This window comes from Sycon ciliatum, chromosome 12, assembly GCF_964019385.1.
Source record: "Sycon ciliatum chromosome 12, ocSycCili1.1, whole genome shotgun sequence".
Lineage (NCBI taxonomy): Eukaryota > Metazoa > Porifera > Calcarea > Leucosolenida > Sycettidae > Sycon > Sycon ciliatum.
Genome location: NC_088654.1, coordinates 14,269,100 through 14,276,706, shown reverse-complemented (window position 1 = coordinate 14,276,706; position 7,607 = coordinate 14,269,100). Strand labels below are relative to the sequence as shown.

The 7,607-nt window shown below is 48.3% G+C and overlaps 1 long non-coding RNA gene across 1 annotated transcript; it reads left to right on the top strand.

Annotated features, from left to right (window-relative positions):
• Positions 1-1,701: 1,701 nt before the first annotated feature.
• Positions 1,702-2,637, top strand: LOC135828902 (uncharacterized). The gene is made up of 4 exons (XR_010555772.1): positions 1,702-1,826; positions 1,912-2,052; positions 2,196-2,267; positions 2,597-2,637. It is a non-coding gene; the product is annotated as an uncharacterized LOC135828902 (long non-coding RNA).
• The last annotated feature ends 4,970 nt before the right edge of the window (positions 2,638-7,607 follow it).

The following is a 7,607-nucleotide window of genomic DNA, read 5'->3' as shown; positions in this document are numbered from 1 at the left end:
AACTGACAATAACCAACAACAACCAACAGCAAACGACACCAACCGACAACAACCGACAGCAACAGCCAACAACAACATCAACAACGACGACGATAACGACGACAACAACCAACAACAACATCAACAACGACGACGATAGCGACGACAACCACAACAGTGTCCCGTAATGTGTGGTAGAGAATGGCAGTCAGCCAGACTGTGTACAATTGAACATGTATAATAATAATAATAGCACATTTCGCGTAGTTGAGCACTAAATAAAGAAATTCAGTGGTTTTTCCCACTTCTGTCTTGTGAGCATCATCAGCAAGGTGTAGAAGCTGTTGATACTGATTTGTCCTCGAGTGTCGAGCTGCACAGTTTCTTCCAGTCTGTCTTGTCCTCTGCTTGTTGCCGGCACCTGGAAAGGGCTTCCATGGTCTTCATGGGCACACCCAGCTTATTCAACTGAGCGACCAGACTTGTGGCTAGTGTCAACCTTGGCCGCCCACGAGGTGCTTTGTTGCCCTTGCCCAAATAGCCGCTCATGGCTACTTAGGGTGGCGTGTTCGTGTCCATCAGTAGCACATGACTGGTCATTCGTAGTCGCCTACATGCAACTGTGTCATGTATTACTACAAGAACTCAACCAAGTTCTCAGCAGTCATGGAGTAGCGGCAGGTTGGGCAAGTAGGGCTTAGGGGCAGAACTGATCCACTCCTTGATACAGTGGAAGTGAAATTCATGACCGCGCTCCAACTTGGATAGAGGACGGTCCAGGGTATCCTGACTAATCACACAAATGGACTCATGACTTATTGCTGACGAGTCTACCTTAGTAGGTACTACATTGGTGTACTGCAGCTCCATGGGGTGTATTGCCTGGTCTTGATGGTGGTCACCGTAATACACCCCGTTGAGGTACCACTGATAGACACCCTCCTCCTCCTGAGAGATGAAAGCAGGTCCATCTTCCCTATGCCGAAGGTTGTATCGGTACCACTCCCGTACACGATTGTTACCTTCCCTGCGTATCACCGCTGGCGCATTCTCCCTGTGGAGCCTTCCGTGGTGATACCACCGTAGAATACAGTATGTGGCGTCACAATAACTGACTGCAGGACCGCCGGCTCTAGACGCCGTTGAGGTAGTACTCGATGCTACCCCGTCCTATCCAAGCAGGTTCATTAATGCGATGAAGGCGACCTCCATAGCACCAGGCGGACACTCCCCTACTATCAACAAGAGCTGGTCTGTCCTCCCGATGGAGTCTACCATCGACGTGCCAAATTTCTTGCTGCGCGTTTTGATCTGCCAAGTCCACAACAGTTCTTATTGGCGTCCGCCTTTCTATTAGTAAAGGACCCGTGGTGAGAGACCACGACCGGTCGTCCACGTCTACACCGAATGTATCAGCCATATCTATTTACTCAGAATAATGTAACAACTCCTCCACAAACGCTTCTACAACTGACGTCTTCTTCATCCCCAGATAGGCGTTAGCCTTTGCGTAATCCTGAAATAAAGATTATTATTATTATCCTCGTTTTTTTCCTCTTGGTGGTTTTGGATAAGAGTTGAAAAGTCCAAAAGGTCAACTGATGACCTTTGCATTACTTGGTATGATTGGATTTTAGCGGATGATGTCGTTATGCAGCTGGAGAGCGAATTCGACAGGAAGAAGGTAAAGGCCTTGCTTTGCGGTTCACACCTTCACTTCAGTATCATTACAGTATGGCTTTCACATGTCACTGTGGTGTGGAACTTACAGGGGTTATACCCCTGTTTCAGCACCTGAGGCGGTGCGTCAAGCGCCGCCTCTTTCTTATAATATATTGTGACAAATGGTAAGTGTGCAGTGCTCCTAGCTCTCTCCCCCAACAAAAGAGCTCTATGACACTGTGCTTTCTGCGGTTTCTTTCGTTTTTACAGTGGAGAAAGGCTGGTGGGAGGCCAGGCCGTGGCCGCACACCTGGCGGGTGCGGCCCATCGAACCCGTTACTGGGAGGGCCGGCAGGTCGGGCTGCTGTTGCAGTCCGACTACCGGGACGCCATGGAGCGTATCCGGACCCTGTAAGTAAGCACTGCTCTGTCTACATGTATACTTATCCCCCTCGTTATAGCGATACTTACTTGTTTCGTATCCTCTTGTCTTACCCTGCTTCCGTATTCGTGACACTAATAGTGTTTGTGTGCGCTCATGCTTGGTTTTACAGATGATGATGATGTATGAAGGTCTGGAGCTAGCTGCCGTCTTCGGGATGTGCCATTTGTTTTCAAAATTATTTGTAAGTACTTGTAACAGGCGTAGTGTAGTAACTGTGTATGCAGTGTAGTAACAGTGTGTAGTGTTTTGTGATGGTCCTGTGCTATAGCAGTCGTAATGTGTTTTGTGATGGTCCTGTGCTATAGCGGTCGTAATGTGTTGGGCTACTGAAGTACACTGCATGAAGGGATATGTGTGGGTGCTTCGACATATTCTCGTGCTTCCTAAATCCTAGATACGTGTATAGCACTATAACCTAGATGTGTGTGCGCGCGCGTGTGTGTGTGTGTGTGTGTGTGTGTGTGTGTCCGCGCATGCGTGCGTGTGCGTGCATTGTGTTCTCTTCTACAGACTCATCCAAGTCCATTTAAATAAAAGTGTATTATAGTGAACAGTATTGTGTTTTGTTACAGTGAATATGTGGGGAATGGTGGATATGCCTTAGTGTGACTGGATACCCGCGGGTTGTGACTCTTTGCTGGTCACTCTGGATTCTCCAGTATAGATTCGATGCAGTGCAGAGGGGATTTGTGGTGCGTAGCAACACTGCTTCACTGTGACACCCCTTCAATAATTGTTTTAATGCATGATACTCCGGGCGTAGCCGGTTGATTCTAACTGTATCCTGATCAAAATAGAAATTTGCATCTAATGGACCTGCATGGACAGTAGGCATTTCCCTAATCGGCCGGGCGAAAAATTCGCCGAAAACAGTGGTTTTGAAGAAATTACCCATCTTTTCGCCGAATTTTCAAAAATTCGCATGTTGAATTCCCCGAAAACCGATGCTTCAGTGCTTCAACAGGGTGTATGTAAATGTACTTGACGTAATGGGAGCGGTGACTTCAAGTACTATGTTGAGCCGAATTCTGATCTTGGAGCTCATAATATGGCCGAATTTGAACATTCTCGATCGAAAAGCCGATTAGGTATGCTCTGTATGGGCAACTTGTCAATCAGTGTTGGTTGGTTGGTTGGTTTTTATTTCACTTCGCACATTCAAACGGGATGACGACCCAATAAAATGACGGCGAAGGCTTAGCCTAGAAGTGGCTATGGAAGAACATAGTAAAAGCTATGGAAGCACATAGTAAGAGAATAGGATACTAATAACTGCGGGTAAACGGGGGGAGAGAGAGAATACGATGTATCTGTGATACTACGTGCGGGTTACTGAACTGCACGGGGAGGAAGAGCAGAGCGATCAGCAGCAACTCCAACTACTCCCTACAGGCGTATGGTACACATGCATGCTTAAACTCAGGTAGCCGGGTAATTGTGCGGACCTCACCAGGGAGAGCGTTCCACAGCAGAGCACCAGCAACAGAAAATCAGTGCACATCTACGATGTGCAAATAAAACGAATGCACGGAACGTGAACTTGTTTGCTGCACATCTACGAAGTGCGAATCATGGAGTAGTATAATGACACGTGTACTAGTACACCTTGTGTTGCACTGCGTCTTTTCCACACGCATAGGACCACTGAAGGTCACACGCTCCGCGTGCGTATGCACGCATGCGCAATATGTCACTGCATGCAATGCACATCTACGATGTGCAAATCAGGGAATAGTACGTATTTTACTACTCCCCGGTGCGAATGCACCGAACGTGCACAAGTGCACGTTCGCCACGGAAAAGAACCTTAACAATGACATTTATGGCATGCCAGGGGTCAAAGGTCAAACTCTGGGGGGTCCCGGGGCCAGACCAAGCACGACCGACACAGTGTGCCTTATTTAACCCAAAGGTCAAAGGTCAAACCCTGGGGGAGTCCCCGAGCCAGACCAAACGAGCCCGACACAGTGTGCCTTATTTGGCCCAAAGGTCAAAGGTCAAAAAGTGCACCAGAACCCGCCCCGCACTTACTACTAAATTATTTGTAAGTACTTGTAACAGGCGTAGTGTAGTAACTGTGTATGCAGTGTAGTAACAGTGTGTAGTGTTTTGTGATGGTCCTGTGCTATAGCAGTCGTAATGTGTTTTGTGATGGTCCTGTGCTATAGCGGTCGTAATGTGTTGGGCTACTGAAGTACACTGCATGAAGGGATATGTGTGGGTGCTTCGACATATTCTCGTGCTTCCTAAATCCTAGATACGTGTATAGCACTATAACCTAGATGTGTGTGCGCGCGCGTGTGTGTGTGTGTGTGTGTGTGTGTGTGTGTGTGTCCGCGCATGCGTGCGTGTGCGTGCATTGTGTTCTCTTCTACAGACTCATCCAAGTCCATTTAAATAAAAGTGTATTATAGTGAACAGTATTGTGTTTTGTTACAGTGAATATGTGGGGAATGGTGGATATGCCTTAGTGTGACTGGATACCCGCGGGTTGTGACTCTTTGCTGGTCACTCTGGATTCTCCAGTATAGATTCGATGCAGTGCAGAGGGGATTTGTGGTGCGTAGCAACACTGCTTCACTGTGACACCCCTTCAATAATTGTTTTAATGCATGATACTCCGGGCGTAGCCGGTTGATTCTAACTGTATCCTGATCAAAATAGAAATTTGCATCTAATGGACCTGCATGGACAGTAGGCATTTCCCTAATCGGCCGGGCGAAAAATTCGCCGAAAACAGTGGTTTTGAAGAAATTACCCATCTTTTCGCCGAATTTTCAAAAATTCGCATGTTGAATTCCCCGAAAACCGATGCTTCAGTGCTTCAACAGGGTGTATGTAAATGTACTTGACGTAATGGGAGCGGTGACTTCAAGTACTATGTTGAGCCGAATTCTGATCTTGGAGCTCATAATATGGCCGAATTTGAACATTCTCGATCGAAAAGCCGATTAGGTATGCTCTGTATGGGCAACTTGTCAATCAGTGCACATCTACGATGTGCAAATAAAACGAATGCACGGAACGTGAACTTGTTTGCTGCACATCTACGAAGTGCGAATCATGGAGTAGTATAATGACACGTGTACTAGTACACCTTGTGTTGCACTGCGTCTTTTCCACACGCATAGGACCACTGAAGGTCACACGCTCCGCGTGCGTATGCACGCATGCGCAATATGTCACTGCATGCAATGCACATCTACGATGTGCAAATCAGGGAATAGTACGTATTTTACTACTCCCCGGTGCGAATGCACCGAACGTGCACAAGTGCACGTTCGCCACGGAAAAGAACCTTAACAATGACATTTATGGCATGCCAGGGGTCAAAGGTCAAACTCTGGGGGGTCCCGGGGCCAGACCAAGCACGACCGACACAGTGTGCCTTATTTAACCCAAAGGTCAAAGGTCAAACCCTGGGGGAGTCCCCGAGCCAGACCAAACGAGCCCGACACAGTGTGCCTTATTTGGCCCAAAGGTCAAAGGTCAAAAAGTGCACCAGAACCCGCCCCGCACTTACTACTCTGGTTAGATTTGACTTAGAGGGGAAAAAGCTGGGTGCTAGGGGATTAAAGGGGAAGTATACCCTAAAATCAAATTTTCACCAGTTGTAGTCTTCTGGGTGCTGAGTCGAATGGTCTTGGTCCGAGGAAGCTGCGACGCTCCCTTCCTACTTGAATCCCAATCGAACTCGCGCACTTCCACCGAAACTGGGTGACTGCGCCCTACTAGATGGGGATTTGTATGCAAAATGTCACTAAAAGCGCCATTTCGTTCTTATAAAAGCACGGATGACCGCGATTGGCCCATATGTTGTAGTCTTTTGGACGCTGAGTCGACTGGTTTTGGTCCGAAAAGGCTGCGATGCAGCGTTCCTCCTTTATTCCCAATCGAACATGGTTGAACAAGCGGTCACGTGCTCCTGGGTGCCCAAATCACCTGGTCACCGCGCCAGCAGGCGACAACTTTCACACCAAGGTTCAACTCGAGTTCAACTCGAGTGACAGGACTGCACCCAAAGAAGGTCAAACAGGCTAGTAAGTTGTACCCTGCAGGCACGGTGACCAGCTGACTGGTGTACGCAGGAGCACGTGACCACTTGTTCAACCATGTTCGATTGGGAATAAAGGAGGAACGCTGCATCGCAGCCTTTTCGGACCAAAACCAGTCGACTCAGCGTCCAAAAGACTACAACATATGGGCCAATCGCGGTCATCCGTGCTTTTATAAGAACGAAATGGCGCTTTTAGTGACATTTTGCATACAAATCCCCATCTAGTAGGGCGCAGTCACCCAGTTTCGGTGGAAGTGCGCGAGTTCGATTGGGATTCAAGTAGGAAGGGAGCGTCTCAGCTTCCTCGGACCACGACCATTCGACTCAGCACCCCGAAGACTACAACTGGTGAAAATTTGATTTTAGGGTATACTTCCCCTTTAAGAGACGCCATTTGTAAGAGTGTCGGCAGAATCAGCACAGTAGTAGAATACAGATTGATATGCGCAAAAATGTTCCTGACCACTATTACTAGGATGCTTACTTACTCAAGTGCCGTTGATGCCTTGCGGCTACTCGACTTGCAGAGTCACACTCAAATGCTGTGAGAAGATCACCGGCGTAATCCAGGCTTTCGTTCACTTCCTTTTCGTTGTCATCAGGGATCATGTTGCTCAGGCGCTCCGTAAGTCTGTGTCTTAAGTTTCCGGCTGCTTCAGCGCCATCATTGATCTGATCGATATGTGACGCGTGCTCATCTTGTTCCTTACACGTTCCACACAAAACCTCCCGACATAGGGTGCAGTAATACTGCAACTTCATCTTCATATATCGGTTCACGAACCGACCCCACAGTCCGACAGTCCAAAGCACCTTGCTCGAGCACGTGTACCAGAGGTGCATCGTGATGAAAGATCGGCAAATTCAAACCTGCTGCCCAGCTTTGAAGACGACAACGAGGACAGTGGACTTTGGGAGCTAGTTTGCAGCACAAAGCCCACGGAAAAGCGGAAAGTACTGTTTGTGGGGAACTTACCGAGTGACACGACTACGGAGAAACTCAGTCAGTTCGTCACCACCCGAGCAAGCTCAGCCGAAACTCAAGTCAAAATCCACGAGTGCAAGATCTTCCGGAAGGAAGCCAGATCCTCCGCACGACTCGTACTCAACTCGAAAACGGCTGCGCTGGTCAACTCCAAGGGATTCTGGCCGCGACCTGTATACTCACGCCAGTGGAATTTTGAGAAGTACCAGCACCTGTCCGACAAGCAATCTCCAGACGATCAACACATGAGCGCGTCCGACCAGGAGCCAGTGATAGCCATGGATGCCCCGTCTCAGATTCCCCCTCCGCCACCGCTACACCCTCTTCCAGGAAGCAACTAAGCCACAAACAAATATGTCAAGTCTATCGATCTTTCTGACCAATGCATTCGGTCTCCAGTCCAAGTTCGGTGAGCTACAACATGCCCTCCGTCAGCAGACTGTAGACATTGCCATAGTAACTGAGACAAAACTCACTGC